This window comes from Saimiri boliviensis, chromosome 2 (assembly GCF_048565385.1).
Source record: "Saimiri boliviensis isolate mSaiBol1 chromosome 2, mSaiBol1.pri, whole genome shotgun sequence".
Lineage (NCBI taxonomy): Eukaryota > Metazoa > Chordata > Mammalia > Primates > Cebidae > Saimiri > Saimiri boliviensis.
In genome coordinates this window covers 46,142,674-46,159,427 of record NC_133450.1, presented here as the reverse complement: position 1 = coordinate 46,159,427, position 16,754 = coordinate 46,142,674, and the positions used below count along the sequence as shown (strand labels likewise).

The window sequence follows — 16,754 nt, the reverse complement described above, 5'->3', positions numbered from 1 at the left end:
ATATGGTCTATCCTTGAAAATGACGCATGTGCTGAGGGAAAGAATGTGTATTTTGCTGTCATTGGATGAAATGCTCTGTAAATATCTATTAGGTCCATTTGGTCTGTAGTGCGGATTAAGTCTGGTGTTTCTTTGTTGATTTTCTGTTGGAAGATCCGTCCAATGCTGAAAGTGGGGTGTTGAAGTCTCCAGCTATTATCATATTGGAGTCTATCTCTCTTTAGCTCTAATAATATTTATATATCTAAGTGCTTCAGTGTTGGTACATATATATTTATAATTGTTATATCCTCTTGCTGAATTGACCCCATTATCATTATGTAGTGAACTTCTTTATCTCTTCTTACAGTTTTCATCTTGAAATCTATTTTGTCTGATAAAAGTATAGCTACTCCTGTTCTTTTTTAGTTTCCATTGGCATGGACTATCTTTTTCCATTCTTTTATTTTCAGTTTACATGTGTCTTTATAGGTGAAATATGTTTCTTGTAGGCAACAGATCAATGGGTTTTGTTTTTTTCTGTTTGTCTTTTACATTTTAAAAAGAAAAAGAGGAGCCGGGCGTGGTGGCTCAAGCCTGTAATCCCAGCACTTTGGGAGGCTGAGGCAGGTGGATCACGAGGTCAGGAGATCGAGACCATCCTGGTCAACACGGTGAAACCCCGTCTCTACTAAAAATACAAAAAATTAGCTGGGCATGGTGGCATGTGCCTGTAATCCCAGCTACTCAGGAGGCTGAGGCAGGAGAATTGCCTGAACCCGGGAGGCGGAGGTTGCGGTGAGCCGAGATCGCGCCATTGCACTCCAGCCTGGGTAGGAAGAGCGAAACTCCGTCTCAAGAAAAAAAAAAAAAAAAAAAAGAGAGACGAGGTCTTGCTATGTTGCCCAGACTGGTCTCAAACTCTTGGACTCAAGTGAATCTCCCACCTTGACCTACCAAAGTGTAAGATTATAGTTGTGAGTCACCATGCCCAATTGGGTCTTATTTTTTTTATCCATTTGGCCACTCTATGTCATTTGATGGGAGAGTTTAGTTTGTTTATACTCAATGTTATTATTTTTTCCAAATCAACAGGTTGTCTGTTGCATTATTTAAATATCACAAATAGATCTTAGGAATCATCTAGCATCTTGTTTCTGTAGCTGAACAACTCTTAGATCTTATTTATCAGCCTGCTAAACAGTTCCTTTTGCAGAGACACAGATACTATCCAAAAATTTTCTGATATCCTTGTTTTTAACTGTTGTAGCTTGCTGAATCAAAGCCACTAAATTTGAAACCACCTCAATGTCATTTCCTTCAAGGATTAATTCATCTTTTTGTACTTGAGATACTGAACAAGAAACACCTGGCCTCACCCAAACCCACTGGATGTATTTTTCACCCAAGAAATTTTGGATTTCAATAAGAGACCCATTTTCCTGGATAATGATGTTGATGACAAAGTGGGTATCCACAGACCTCATCTTGTAATGGAAGCTCAGTGTAACACCCTTGATCATGTCCTGTGCGTGACTACAAAAGTCAGAATAGTAACCTGTTTCTTTCTGTTACCCGTCTCTTTGTCAACCTGGAGCCTCTTTTTTTTTTCCCCTAAGAAGACTGGGTTCTGCATTGATGTGATTAAGTCACATCACAGTGTTCCTTTGAGCCCTTCACAAAAACTCTGCATCCCTTCAGAGTAATTCCAACATTTTCTGGAATGTTGACAGTCTGACTGCTGAGAATGGTCTTCATTCTCTCGGTAGATGCAGCAAAGAAAAAACATCTTCAATGTTATTATGCAGGATAAGAACTTACTCTTGCCATTTTGTTACTTGTTTTCTCCACCCAGTTCTCCTCTCCAATTGTAATCCCCATGTGTTGAGGGAGGAACCTTGTGGGAGGTGGTTTGATTATGGAGGAGGTTTCTCCCATGCTGTTCTTGTGATAGTGAGTGAGTTCTCATGTGTTGCAGTCCCCCCAACTCCTGCTGCCATTTAAGACATGCCTTGCTTCCCTTTCACCTTCCACCATAATTGTAAGTTTCCTGAGGCCTCTCTAGCCATGTAGAACTGTGAGTCAATTAAACCTCTTTTTTTTTTTTTTTTTTTTTTAATAAATTACTTAGTCTCAGGTAGTTCTTCATAGCAGTGTGAAAACAAACTATTAATAATACAGAAAATTGGTACCAGGAGTTTGGGGGCACTGCTATAAAGAGACCTGAAAATGTCAAGTGACTTCGGAACTGGGTAATGAGCAGAGGTTAGAACAGTTTGGAGGGCCCTGAAGAAGATAGGAAGATGCGAGAAAGTTTGGAACTTCCTAGAGGCTTGTTGAATGGTTGTGACTAAAATGCTGATAGTGGTGTGGACAATGAAGTCCAGGCTGAGGTGGTCTCAGATGGAGACAAGGAACTTTTTGGGAACTGCAGAAAAAGTTATTCTTGCTATGCTTTATCAAAGAGACTGGAAGCATTTCCCCCCTGCCTTAGATATCTGTGGAACTTTGAACTTGAGAGAGATGATTTAGGGTATTTGGCAGAAGAAATTTCTAAACAGCAAAGCATTCAAGATGTGATCTGGCTTTTTTTTCTTTTTTCTTTTTTTAATTCTTCAGCTAAGACAGTGGAAGAGGTGATTTATTGTATTGTTGCTACACTTGGCCACAAGTAAACACAGAAATAGTCCAGAGTATCGCACATCCAGGGCAAAGGACCAAGATGGGCAGTTTGGTTATGAGCAAGGTGGGTCTCAGAGGTGATTGGCGATCAGATGGTGATGAAGTTCTAGATCCATTGAGACAAGCTCTAGACAGTAGCATGCAGTCCCACAACTTGTACCAGCATCCCCAGTGTCTGCCATTCCATGTTTCTGCTCCTGTGGCCTCCATGGTGCAACAAGCTAGCGGTTTACTTGGACCTCTGCTTCATCTTTCTTCTTTTGCACTTCAGCCTGCGCATTTGTTTCTTCCTCCACTTGGCTCTCATGGCTCAGAGGTATCCAAAAAAAATGGCGCTAAGGCTGAGAGCCTGGCTTTTTTTCTTAAACCAAACAGTCATAGACATTCACAGAGAGATGGTCTGAAACTGGAACTTATATTTAAAAGGGAAGCAGAGGATAAAAGTTTGAAAAATTTGCAGCCTGACCACCTGGTAGAAAAGAAAAGCCCATTTTCTGGGGAGAAATTCAAGCTGGCTGCAGAAATTTACGTAAGTAAAGAGAAGTGAAATGTTAATAGCCAAGACGGTGGGAGGATATGTCTCCAGGGCAATTCAGACATCCTCACAGCAGTCCCTCCCATCACAAACCTGGATGCCTAGGAGAGACAAATAGTTTATGGGCCAGGCTCAGGGCTTTGCTGCTCTATGCAGCCTTGGGACATGGCACTCTGCATTCCAGCTGCTCCAGCTCCTGCCATGGCTGAAAGGGGCCAAGGTACAGCTCAGGCTGTTACTTCAGAGGGTGAAAACCCCAAGCCTTCGTGACTTTCATGTGGCATTAGGCCTTTGGGTATGTAGAAGACAAGAGTTGAACTTTAGAAGCCTCCACCTAGATTTCAGAGGATGTATGGACATGCCTGGTTGTCTAGGCAGAAATCTATTGCAGGGGTGGAGCCCTCATGGAGAACCTTTACTAGGGCAATGCAGAGGGGAAATGTAGGGCTGGAGCCCCCACCCTGAGTCCCTACTGAGGCACTGCCTAGTGAAGCTGTGAGAAGGGGGCCACTGTCCTCCAAACCTCTGAATGGTAGATACACTGACGGCTTGTGCTGTGCACCTGGAAAAGCCACAGGCACTCAATGCCAGTCAATGAAAGCAGCTGGAGGGGTTGTACCCTGCAGAGCCACAGGGGCTGAGCTGTCCAAGGCCTTGGGAGCCCACCTCTTGCATAACTGTGTCCTAGATGTGAGATATGGAGTCAAAGGAGATTATTTTGGATCTTTAAGATTTAATGGCTGCCCTGCTGTGTTTCAATCTTGCATGGGGCCTGTGATTCCTTTGTTTTGGCCATTTTTTCCCATTTGAAATGGGAACACTTACACAGTGCCTGTACCCCCGATGTATCTTGGAAGTAACTAACTTGTTTTTGATTTTACAGGCTTATAGGTGGAAGAGACTTGTCTTGTCTCAGATAAGACTTTGGACTTGGACACTTGAGTTAATGCTGGAATGAATTAAGAATTTGGGGGATTGTTGAGAAGGCATGATTGGTTTTGAAATGTGAGAAGGATATAAGATTTGGGAGGAGTTAGGGACATCATGATATGATTTGGCTCTGTGTTCCCACCCAAAGCTCATCTTAAATTGTAATCCCCCTATGTCAAGAGAGGTACCAGGTGGGAGGTGATTGTAACATGAGTTGTGGTTTCCCCCATGGTGTTCTTATAATAGTGAGTAAGTTCTCATGAGATCTGATGGTTTAAATGTGTTTATCATTACCCCAGTCCCCACTGCCATGTAAGATGTGTTTTGCTTCTCTTTCACCTTCTGCCATGATTTTAAGTTTCCAGAGGCCTCCCCAGCCATGTGAAAGTGTGGATCAGTTAAGCCTCTTTCCTTTATAAATTATCCAGTCTCAGGAAGTTCTTTATTGCAGTGTGAAAATGGACTAATACAGTCACATATCTCTGTTTCTCCAGGATTGATCCCTGGTACATTATTTAGTTCATTTTGTGAGGTCATGTTTTCCTGGATCATCCTGATACTTGTAGATGTTTGTCTAAGTCTGGGCATTGAAGAGTTAGGTATTTATTGTGGTTGTCACTGTCGGGCCTTGTTTGTGTCCGTCCTTCTTGGGAAGGTTTTTGAGATATTCAAAAGAACTTGGTTGTTGTGATCTAGGTTGTATCTGTTTTAGGGGGCACACACCAAACCCAGAAATACTGTGGTTCTTGCAGACTAGTAGAGGTACTGCTTTGATCATCTTAGACAAGATCCGGAAGAATTCTCTAGATTACCAGGCAGAGCCTCTTGTTGTCCTCCCTTACTTCCTCCCAAACAAACAGAGACTCTCTCTGTTCTGGGCCACTGGGAGCTGGGGGTGGAATGACACAATCTCTCCTGTGGCCACCACCACTAGGACTGTGCTGGGTCAGACCTGAAGCCAGCACAGCACTGGGTCTCACCCAAGGCCTGCTGTAATCACTCCCTGGCCACTACCTATTTCACTGAAAACCCTGGGGCTCTACAATCCACAGATGGCAAAACCAGCCAGGCCTATGTCTTTCCCTTCAGGACAGCCATTGCCCCTAGCCCCAGGGTGGGTCCAGAGATGATATCTGGGAGCCAGTGGCTAGAGTAAAAATCTTTAGAAGGCTACCTTGTGTTCTATTGCACTGTGGTTGAATGGGCACTCAAACCACAAGCTGCAGTCCATCCCACTCTTCTCTCTCATTTCCAAAGGCGAGGAGCCTCACCCTGTGGCCACTTCCACCTCAGGCCCATGGGGAGTAATGCCACACTACTGCCAATATTCCCTTAAGATTTGAAGTATCTTTAGTCAGCTTGTGGCAAATGCTGCCTGGCCTAAGACTCACCCTTCAGGGGAGTGGGCTCCCCTCTGGTCCAGGGCAGATCCAGAAATGCCAAGAACCAAGTCCTAGAACTGGGAACCCCAAGAACCAACTTGGTGCTCTACCCACTGTAGCTGAGCTGGTACTTAAGGTGCGAGACAAAGTCCTTTTTACTTTTGCCTTCACTTTTCTCAAGCAGAAGGAGTTTTGCCACATAGCCACCGCAGCTGGAATGTGCTGAGTTTCACCTAAAGCTAGCAAGTCTCAGTGTCTCATGCAAGGTCCTTGGCATAGTACCTGGGTATTGCTGCTGGTTATTCAGGGCCCAAGGACTCTTCAGTTAGCAGGTGATGAATCCTACCAGGACTGGGCCCTTCCCTTTAAGGTGGTGGATTCTTTTCTGGCCCAGGGTGTATCTAGAAATGTCTGAGATCTAGGGCCTGGAAAGGGGGCGTCACAACTCTTACTGCTGTCCTACCCTGCCGTGCGTGAGCTGGTATTCAAGATGCAAAACAAAGTCCTCCCCATCCTTCCCTCTCCTCTCCTCAGGTAAAAGGAAGAAGTCTCTTTTGGAGCTGCAAGCTATGTAGCCTGGGTTTAGAGGAGGGGCAATGCCAGCATTCCCTTGGCTGCCCTGGCTGGTGTCTCAGTAGGTCACGTGTCCTCCTAGTCCACTGTCTCCAGGTCCAGTTCGGCATAAAGATTCCCGTAGGTGTTGCAGTCCTTGGGGCCTAGACTGCCTCTCACATTTATCTGGGATGCCAGAGCGCTTTAGCTGGCAGTCATGAGGCTTTCCAAAACTCAAGCTACAACCACTGGAATTGGTGATTCTTCCCTGGCAGGGGCTAGTTTAAACACTCCCTCTGTGGGAGGGTATCAGCTGAGTGTGGTCTGGTTTGGCTTTCTGCTATAACAGAGGCAGCACTGAGTTCAGTGCCTCACAATTGCTGGCTCTCCCCTCCCCAAGTGCTCTGCACCCCGCAGTTGCTGCTAGGGGATGCGAGAGGAGTGTCACCAGCTATTCCAGATTGTTTTTACTACCTCTTCAGTGCCTCTTTCAGTAATGTGAATACCAGGTACTGTGAGTGCTCACCTGATTTCTGGTTCTCTTTTTTTTTTTGAGACAGAGTTTCGCTCTTGTTACCCAGGCTGGAGTGCAATGGCGTGATCTCAGCTCACCGCAGCCTCCGCCTCCTGGGTTCAGGTGATTCTCCTGCCTCAGCCTCCTGAGTAGCTGGGATTACAGGCACGTGCCACCATGCCCAGCTAATTTTTTGTATTTTTAGTAGAGACGGGGTTTCACCATATTGACCAGGATGGTCTCGATCTCTTGACCTCGTGATCCACTTGCTTGATTTCTGGTTCTTATGAAGGTGTTTTTTATGTGTCCTAGTTGTTAAATTGATGTCCCTGCACACGGTATAATTGGTGGAGACTTCTTTTTTGCCATCTTGCCCCATCCCTCTCCATATGATCTGTTTTCTGTCTATGTGTGAAGAGATGTAGCTCTGGTGTGTCTTCCTTTTCTCATAAGGACAGCAGCCCTATTGGATTAGGGCTCTACCCCCATGACCTCATTTAACCTTAATCGCCTCCATAAAGGCCCTATCTCCACATACAGTCAGTCACTTTGGGGGTTAGGACTTCAATATATGAAATTAGTCTTAAAATAATAAACACTTATCTCATAGTTTCTCTGGGTTAGGGATTCAGATGTAGCTTGATGGTGGTTCTGGCCCAATGCATTTCATGAGGTTGCAGTTAAGATGCTGGTTGTGGCTGTAGTCATCTGGAAGCCTAATGGGGGCTGAAAGCTTCCAAGATGGCTCACTTACATGCCTGGCAAGATGGTGTTGGCTGTTGGCAAGAAGCCCCAGTTCTTTCCAGGTGGGATGTACCCAGACTGAGCAAGAAGTCAGCAAGGTGGAAATTGCTGTTGGTTTTATGGCCTAGCCTTGGAAGTCATGCATTGCCATTTCTCCAAGACTGTATTCTATTGGTTACTCGGGCTGTTCAATGTGGGCATTCCATAAGGGCATGAATACCAGTGGTGAGCATCATTCGAGGCCATATTGGAGGCTGGCCACCACAGGTACCAGAGTTTATCCTGGATCCCATGGACAGGAGGTGCATCTGTTTTCATAAGAAGTCCTAGAACCTGAAAGTGAGGAGGACAAAAGGCTTGCATTTCTTTGTGCCTTTTTTTCCCCCCTCTCTGTCTCCTTCTCTCTGTCTTTCTCTCTTCCTTTGATTTTTTTGGTACCTTGTTTATGCTTCCTTCCACTTTGCTCTGTGAACTCTGTATCTGTGAACGTGTGTCTGTGAACTACCTTTTGCTGCCTCAGCAAACATGGCTGCTGCCCAATAACTGCCACAATTCCTGGGTTTTCATATCTATTGACGTGAAGAGCATAGAATGACTAGAATCAGTAAGTCCCAATTCTAGATTCTCAAGAAATAGAGTCTGTTGTCTATCCTGGTTTGATTTACTGAGGAAAGGGGGTCAAGAGGCATATAGTAAAAACATGACCAGAGCAGCCCAGAGAATGGGGAATGGACTGAACTGGAAAACATCTGTAAGTGTCTGTTATTTTGATGACAAACCACAATGACATCTTCTCAAGAGCATAAAGCTGAATTGCATCAAAAAATTATTTAAAGATTCAGCTCTGAGAAGGGTTAATTTACTATGCATTCTTTTATACATCTTTCAGATAACATTTTTTTTTCTTTAAGTTTTTTTTTTTTTTGAGACGGAGTTTCACTCTTGTTACCCAGGCTGGAGTGCAACGGCGCAACCTCGGCTCACCGCAACCTCCGCCTCCTGGGTTCAGGCAATTCTCCTGCCTCAGCCTCCTGAGTAGCTGGGATTACAGGCAGACACCACCACGCCCAGCTAATTTTTTGTATTTTTAGTAGAGACGGGGTTTCATCATGTTGACCAGGATGGTCTCAATCTCTTGACCTTGTGATCCACCCACCTCAGCCTCCCAAAGTGCTGGGATTACAGGCTTGAGCCACCGCGCCCGGCTTCTTTAAGTTTTTTACTTCTCTTTCTTTTCTTTTCTTTTTTTGTGTGGAAGTGCTGGGGATAAAACCTGGGGGCTCGTACATCCACACAAGCATTTTAAAACTTCACAAAAACGTTTATGTTTTTTCTCACTTATGTTTTACATGAATTTTATTCTTCAAACCAAGTTGTATAAAATTTGTTTCAAATTTATCTCTAAAGTTTCACAAGATATTAGTCATGGAGTTCATGCTTTCAGAATATTCTGAAAGAACTGACCTTTGAAACTTCAATCCAACCAGCTAGAAGTGATTTTAGAGAAAGAGAGATAACTGTTAAGTCATCTCCTGGGAATTTCTCTTATTAGGATGCTTACCTACAGTAGTTGGAGGGCACTTATCCTTGTTGTAATACTGCAAGTAATTTGTAAGCAGTTTTAAATATTGCAGTTAATGGATGAATACGTGGAAACACAGAAAATGGTCTCATCACAAAATGCAAGTGAAATAGATTGCTTCCACTTCAGTGAAGTCCATTTTCCTTTGACAGTGTGTTCTGCTGATGGATATTCTGAAATGGACATGAAACTTGAGAAGGATTTCTTCTGCATGGCATACAATGTTTAGCACATTTAGAGCAGAATAAAATGATGATTAGGACTTTGGCAAGTCACTTTTAATCCTCAGTTTCTTTATTTGCAAAATGGGGTGTTCTTGTTACAGTTGTTGTGCAGCAAATCACCATAAACTTATTGGCAAATCACCATTTCACCTTGCTGAAAAAGGTTGGGGACTGCTGACTTAGGGTATTTGGTGGGAGAAATGTCTAAACAGCAAAACCTTTAAGAGGTAGCCTGCTTCTAACAACCTGTGATCACACACGGGAGCAAAGAAATGGCTTAAAGTTGGAACTTAAATTTAGAAGGGAAGCAGAGCCTAAAAATTTGGAAAATGTGCATCCTATCCCTGTGGTAGAAAAAGCAGGCTGTGGAGCAACAACTTGTTAGAAAGATTAGTGTGGCTGAAAGGGAGCCAAGTGCTAATATCCTACACAGTGGGGAAAGTGCCTTGAAGGCATTTCAGAGATCTTGGAGACAGTTCCTTCCATTATAGGCCCAGAAGCTTAGGAATAAAGAATAGTTTCAGGGGCTAGGTCCAGGGCTTCGTTGCCCTGCTCAGCCTTGGGACACTAACCCCTACATCCCAGCTGTTCCAGCTACAGCTGTGGCTCAAAGAGCCCCAAGTACAGCCTGAGCCACCGCTCTGGAGGGCATAAGCTATAAGCTTTGGAAGCTTCCACCTGATGCTAAGTCTGCAGGCACACAGAATGCAAGGATGAAGCCTTGGCAGCTTCCCTCTTAGATTCCAGAGGATGTATCAGGAAGCTTGGATGCCCAGGCAGAAGCCTGCCACAGGGCCACAACCCTGACAGAGAGACTCTACAAGGGCAGTGCCAAGGGGAAATGTGAAGTTGCAGCACCCCACCCCACCATAGTCCCCACAGGGGCACTATCTAGTGGAGCTGTGGGAAGGAGGCCACTGTCTTCCAGACTCCAGAATGATAGAGCCCCTAGAAGCTTGAACTCTCAGCCTAGAAAAGCTGCAGGCAACAGACTTCAACTTGTGAGCAGCCACAGGGGCTGAACCCTGCAAAGCCACAGCAGTGAAGCTCTGTTCAAGGCCTTGGAAGTCCACTGCTTGCACCAGTGTGCACTGAATGCAGGACATGGAGTCAAAAAGATTATTTTGGAGAGTTAAGGTTTAATTATTGCACTCCTGGGTTTCAGACTTTTATGGGGGCCTGTAGACCCTTTCTTTTGTCCAATTTCTCCTCTTTAGAATGGTAATGTTTGCTTAATGCCTGTATCATGATTGTATCTTGGAAGTAAATAACTTGTTTTTAATTCTAGAGGAATATTAATGGAAGGTGGACTGCTTTGTGTCTCAAATGAGATTTTGGACTTTTGACTGAGTTGACTCTAGAATGAGTTAAGACTTTGCAGGACTGTTGGGAAGGGATGATTATGTTTTAAAATGTGAGAAGAACATGAAATTATTTTTGGGGGGTGCAAGGGCAGAATGATATGATTTGGATGTTTTGTCCTCTCCAAATCTCATGTCAAAATGTAATCCCCAGTGTTGGAGGTGGAGCTTGGTGGGAAGTGTTTGAATCATGGGGGCAGAACCCTCATGAATGTCTTGATGCCCTCTTCACAGGAATGAGTGAGTTCTCACTCTGAGTTAATGTAAGATATGGTTGTTTAAAAGAGTGTGGTACCTCCTCCCTCTTTCTCTCTTGCTTCCATTCTCGTGGGACATGTGTTGTGCTGGCTCCCCATCACCTTCCACCCTAACTGTAAGCTCCTAGAGGCCTCACCAGAAGCAGATGCCAGCATTGTGCTTCTTGTACAGTCTGCAAAACTGTGAGCCAATCAAACTCTTTTCTTTATAAGTTAGCCAGCCTCAGGTTTTCTTTTTTTTTTTTTTTTTTGAGACGGAGTTTCGCCCTTGTTACCCAGGCTGGAGTTCAGGTTTTCTTTATAGCAATTTAGGAACAGACTCACACAAGCATAAAACATGGGTCAGGACTTCAGAAAGGACTTTGCTGGGAAATTCTTGCAACTTGCCCATGCAGTTGCATTCAGATATCGACTGGGATGCAGGAATCTGAAGGCTTGACTGGCTTGGGAATCCAAGATGGATTCCTATAAAGAAAAGAGGTTTGAGATTTACATTCTTATAAAGAAAAGAGAGTTCAGTGGCATGATCATAGTTCAGTGCAGCCTTGAACTCCTGGCCTCAAGTGAGCCTCCTGCCTTGGCTTCCCAAAGTGCTGGGATTATAGGTGTGAGCCACCACATCCTGGTAGTAGAGCCTCTTAACTGGTGTCTGGTTTCTTCCGGAACAAACATCACAAGAGTGCCTCATAGAAGTTGCATGGCCTTGGCCGGGCGCGGTGGCTCAAGCCTGTAATCCTAGCACTTTGGGAGGCAGAGGCGGGTGGATCACGAGGTCAAGAGATCAAGACCATCCTGGTCAACATGGTGAAACCCAGTCTCTACTAAAAATACAAAAAATTAGCTGGGCATGGTGGCACGTGCCTGTAATCCCAGCTACTCAGGAGGCTGAGGCAGGAGAATTGCCTGAACCCAGGAGGCGGAGGTTGCGGTGAGTCGAGATCGCGCCATTGCACTCCAGCCTGGGTAACGAGAGCGAAACTCTGTCTCAAAAAAAAAAAAAAAAAAAAAGAAGTTGCATGGCCTTTTCTGACTAGCCTTGAAAGTTAATGACCTCATTCTGCTACACTCAAGTGATTAAAGCCTACTGGGATTCAAAAGGCGGAGACCAAGGGCCCAATTTGTTGACAGGAGGAGTGGCAAGATCACATTGTGGGAAAGTATTTGGGATGAGAGATACTGTTGTGGCCATATTTAGAAAATACAATCATCCACATATAGATAATATTACTATTTCATAAAGTTTTGTGAGTACCTGTGAAAAGTATGTGTGAAGTACTTAATACAGTGTCTGGCACATTGGAAAGTTCAATGTATGTTACCATTCTTCTTCTTATTTCAACACTTCCCTTTGCAGAATTTTTCAGTTTGTAGTAAACACTATTTTGAGTTTCTAAATTGCTTTTAGTTCTCAGAAGTATCTGATTATGTTTAGACAGGTCAAGGCCAAAAAATATAAGTGAAATTGGATGGAAATATATTGTGGTTACCTGTAAAGTATCTTTTTGAATTCTGAAATACACAGCAGCATTTGGTGAGAAGACAAAATGTTCTAAAAGAGAGGAAAATTCTCTGTGGCTCTCTTGCATGCTTTGAGATAATGAACATGCTTTGGATTGGAACTTCCACCAGAGGGTTAGCAGCTTCATTTGTCTTTGTTTTCTCACCTTTTAATCTGTTGTAATGATGAAGCCAATGCAAACTTTCTTATCAAGGTTTGCAGGACTGTTCTTTATGGTCATAAAAGTCACAGATTTTCAGATGTTACAAAATTTAGGAGCAGCAACTTTGCCTTCCCAGGGGGATTTAAAATGAGCATCCCGGACAATGAAAACGCTTCTGACAAACTCAGCTTGTGCTTTGTTGTCAGGCTGTGATGATTTAGATCCTCCTCTCCTTGACTTCAGAAATCGATGTCACTGCTGCCTTAGGTAGCTAGCAAGTGATGTTCTCTTTATCTGCCTTTTGCTGTGAAATCATATTCTTATCACTGTGCGTTGAAGGACGTCTTTGTACCTGACCACTTTGATTTGAGGGTGATGTCAAACAGCTTTTCACCCAAATAAATATTCAGTTATGACAAGAATGACAAATAGAATCTTTGTGGCCTTGTTTCAATGGGAAGGAATGAGGAATGAAATAGGAAAAATATTAAAATAACTTTTTAAAATTTTTGATGCAAAATCATCTATGTTCTTCACAGAAAATTTTAGAATGTCTAGACAAGCAAAAAACAAAAACAAAACAAAACAAAAAAAAACTGGGCATGGTGGCTTATCCCTGTGATCCCAGCACTTTGGGAGGCCAAGGTGGGATGATTTCTTCAGATCAGGAGTTTGAGATCAGACTGAGTAATACAGCAAGACACTGTCTTTGCAAAAAAAGAAAAGGAAAAGAAAAAGTGAAACACTTAGCCAGGCATTGTGGTGGTAAGTGCCAGTAGTTTTAGCTACTAGGGAGGCTGGGGTGGGAGGATCACTGGAGCCCAGGAGTTTAAGGTAACACTGAACCATGATCATGCCATTGCACTCCAGCCTGAGGACAAAATGAGACCCTGCCTCTAAAAAAGTCACCCGCATGCTTATCACCTGGATATGATAATTAACGAATATGTATTTTGGGCAAATAAACATGCATACACAACACAGATTTTTAAAAAATGGATCACACCAAATGCAGTGGCTCACGCCTATAATCCCAGCATTTTGGGAGGCTGAGGCAAGAGGACTGTTTGAGTTTAGGAGTTCAAGACCAGCCTGGGCAACAAAGTGAAACCCTGTCTCTACAAAAAAAATTTTTTAATTAGCTGGAAGTGGTGGAGGGTACCTGTGATCCCAGCTACATGGGAGGCTGAGGTAGGAAGATTGCTTGAACTCAGAAGGACGAGGCTGTAGTGAGCCATGTTCGTGCCACTGTGCTCCAGCCTGGGCAACAGAACAAGACCCTATCTCAGGCTGGGCACTATGGCTCATTCCTGTAATCCCAGCACTTTGGGAGGCCAAGGCAGGTGGATCACATGAGGTGAGGAGTTCAAGACCAGCCTGGCCAACATGGTAAAACCCCGTCTCTAATGAAAACACAAAAATTAGCTGGGCATGAAGGTGCATGCCTATAATCCTAGCTACTCAGGAGGCTGAGGCAGGAGAATCACTTGAATTTGGGAGGCAGAGTTTGCAGTGAGCTGAGATGGTGCCACTGCACTCTAGCCTGTAGCTGAGAGTACAGGCGCACACCATCACAACCAGCTAATTTTTGTATTTTTAGTAGAGATGGAGTTTCACCATATTGTCTAGGTTGGTCTCGAACTCCTGACCTCAGATGATTCACCTGCCTCAGCCTCCCAAAGTGCTGGGATTACAGGTGTGAGCCACCCCACCTGACAAGACTGAGTAATTTATATATAAGAGAGGTTTAGCTAGGGGTTCTGTAGGCTGTATAGGAAGCATGGCAGCTTCTGCTTCTGGTGAGGTCTCAGGAAGCTTCCAGTCATGGCTGAAAGTGAAGGGGCAGTAAGGGGGGGGGGGTCTCACATGGTGGGAGCAGGAGCAAGAGAGAGAGGGGAAGGTGCTGCACATCTTTAAACAACCAGATCTCGCAAGAACTCACCCACTATAAGGACAACAGCACCAAGGAGATGAACCTTGTTCCATTATCTCTGAGCATTGAATGTTATTGATGAGCAGGTTGGTATCATTTTTTAACCTTGTTTCTTTTGGTAACCTCTGTTTTCCCACTCCCTCTGGAAGCTCTCAGGATTTTCTCTCTACTCTTAGAGTTCTGAAATTTTATTGGATTGGATCTACGAGTCTATCTTTTACAAATTAATTTTGTAGGCCAAGCATGGTGGTTCATGCTTGTAATCCCAGCACTTTGGGAGGCTGAGGTGGGCGGATCACCTGAGGTCAGGAGTTTGAGACCAACCAGCCTGGCCACCATGGTGAAACTCCATCTCTACTAAAAGTACAAATATTAGCTAGGCATGGTGGCAGGCGTCAGTAATCCCAGCTACTCAGAAGGCTGAGGTAGGAATGTCCTTCTGTAGGAGACCATGCAGCTTCTTGTCCTTGATTGTACTTAAGAGCTCCATAGGTGCTCTCTGTCTAGGATGGTAGTGGCCACCTATAGAGGGTGGCTATTCTTTTGATTGGAGAGAGGAGGCAACAGAATGGTTCCTTAGATAGATCCAGGGCAGCTGCAATTCACCAGACCCTATAGAATTAGTTGGAGGCAGGGCACGGTGGCTCATGCCTGTAATCCCAGCACTTTGGTAGGCCAAGGTGGGTGGACTGTGAGGTCTGGAGTTTAAGACCAGACTGGCTAACATGGTGAAACCCTGTCTTTACTAAAAATACAAAAATTAGCTGGGCGTGGTGGCGAGTGCCTGCAGTCCCAGCTACTAAGGAGGCTGAGGTTGCAGTAAGCCAAGTTTGGGCCACTGCACTCCAGCTTGGGTGACAGAGAGAGACATCGTCTAAACAAAAACAAAAACAAACAAACAAAAATTAGCTGGAGAGTGTCCAGCTGCCCTGAAAACAGTAGACGGTGCCAAGTGGGGATATAGATAGTTCTGTTTGCAGTGGACCGGTTGGCCTCCACAGGCTCCCTCCGTGGATTAGCCTTTGCCTTGCCTCTCGCCCAGAGCCATTCCATTAGGACTCTGAGCACAAGGCTCTCAAGGCAGGGAGGGATCCTGGAGTTTACAGAGCTCAGCTCTTTATTCTTCTAGGAATGAAGAGTTCTTACCAATCTGGCACTTATAAAAGCTTGGACTTTTCCAAGAGAAGCAGTCTTCAAGACATTGGGCAGGCACATTTCTATGACACTGAAAAATAACTCGTGCAAAAGATTAGTTGGTGCTGACTATACCCAGGATATTTCGGCAATGGGATAGTTTCCAGAGTGCCACACGCATAGCACCTATCCATACCAACTCTGGATTCTGGCCTTAATTTAAATCCTGACTCTCCCGTTAATTAGTTGTATAAGTTTGGAAGCAAGTACCTTAATGTCTCTGTGCCTCAGCTTCCTTCTTGGTGGACTGGGCGTTATAATAGCACCAACCTATTTCATAGAATTTGCTTGGAGGTTGAAATAACATATGTAAAATGCTTAAAATGGTACATAGTAAGTGTTCAGTAAATGTTGACTGTTATTATTTTTCTTTTTGGTTTTTATTTTGATTTTTAGAGATGGAGTCTCCCTACGTTGCCCAGGCTGGTCTCAAACTCCTGGGCTTAAGTGATCCACCTGCCTCAGCCTCCCGAGTAGCTAGGATTACAGGTGTGAGCCACCATGCCAGGGTATTATTATTTATTAGCATGATTATATTGCATCCTCTTTGATATGCCCCATGCTCCTTATTTTCCAACAGCTCAACTACCTTAAACAGATCCCAACTTATGTCGGGGCTAAGAAGCAGTTACTTACTCTTGGATTTTCCTGGTCACCCAGCTGGAGTGGGTTTCAAGGCTCCCAGGAACTTCTGCTTCTCTAGCCCCCCAAAATTATTAAATTCTTAGATGAGAGGACTCTGAGCCTTGCTTTTGGGTTGTGTTGGTGAGGTAGCGGCTAGTGAATCATCCCATGGACGTGGCCTTGGAGTCTCTCTTCTTCGTCCTTTCCTCTTGAGCTAAAGGTGTAGCTGTGGGTAATGAGATTCACTGAGCCCAGCCACAGGCAGTCCCAGGAGTCCTTCTGGATTATTAGAGCAACATCCCCAACAAAGCCTCAGTATAAGCCATTCTGGGGAGACTTTGTGACTCTACGTGCATCTACTGTAGGCCTGGTTTATTTGGATTGCTTCCCAGTTTCTAAGGAGTTTTGAAAATTGGAGTCCCAGGTATGGATCTGCTGAGGGAAACTTCACCTCTCTGGAGCGAAGTTGTGGGGTTTCTCTTGAGACTCATTACAACCTTAAGATAACAAGGCCCCAGCCACTTCCAAATCCCTTGGCTGTTGATTGCTCTAACTTTAGGACTGAAGTTTGCCCTTTTCCCCCAGCTGCAGAGCACAGTA

General features: G+C 44.4%; 1 pseudogene; it reads right to left on the bottom strand.

Annotated features, from left to right (window-relative positions):
* Positions 1–1,160: 1,160 nt before the first annotated feature.
* On the bottom strand, positions 1,161–1,737 carry LOC101042858 (large ribosomal subunit protein uL6-like; annotated as a pseudogene).
* Positions 1,738–16,754: the final 15,017 nt, after the last annotated feature.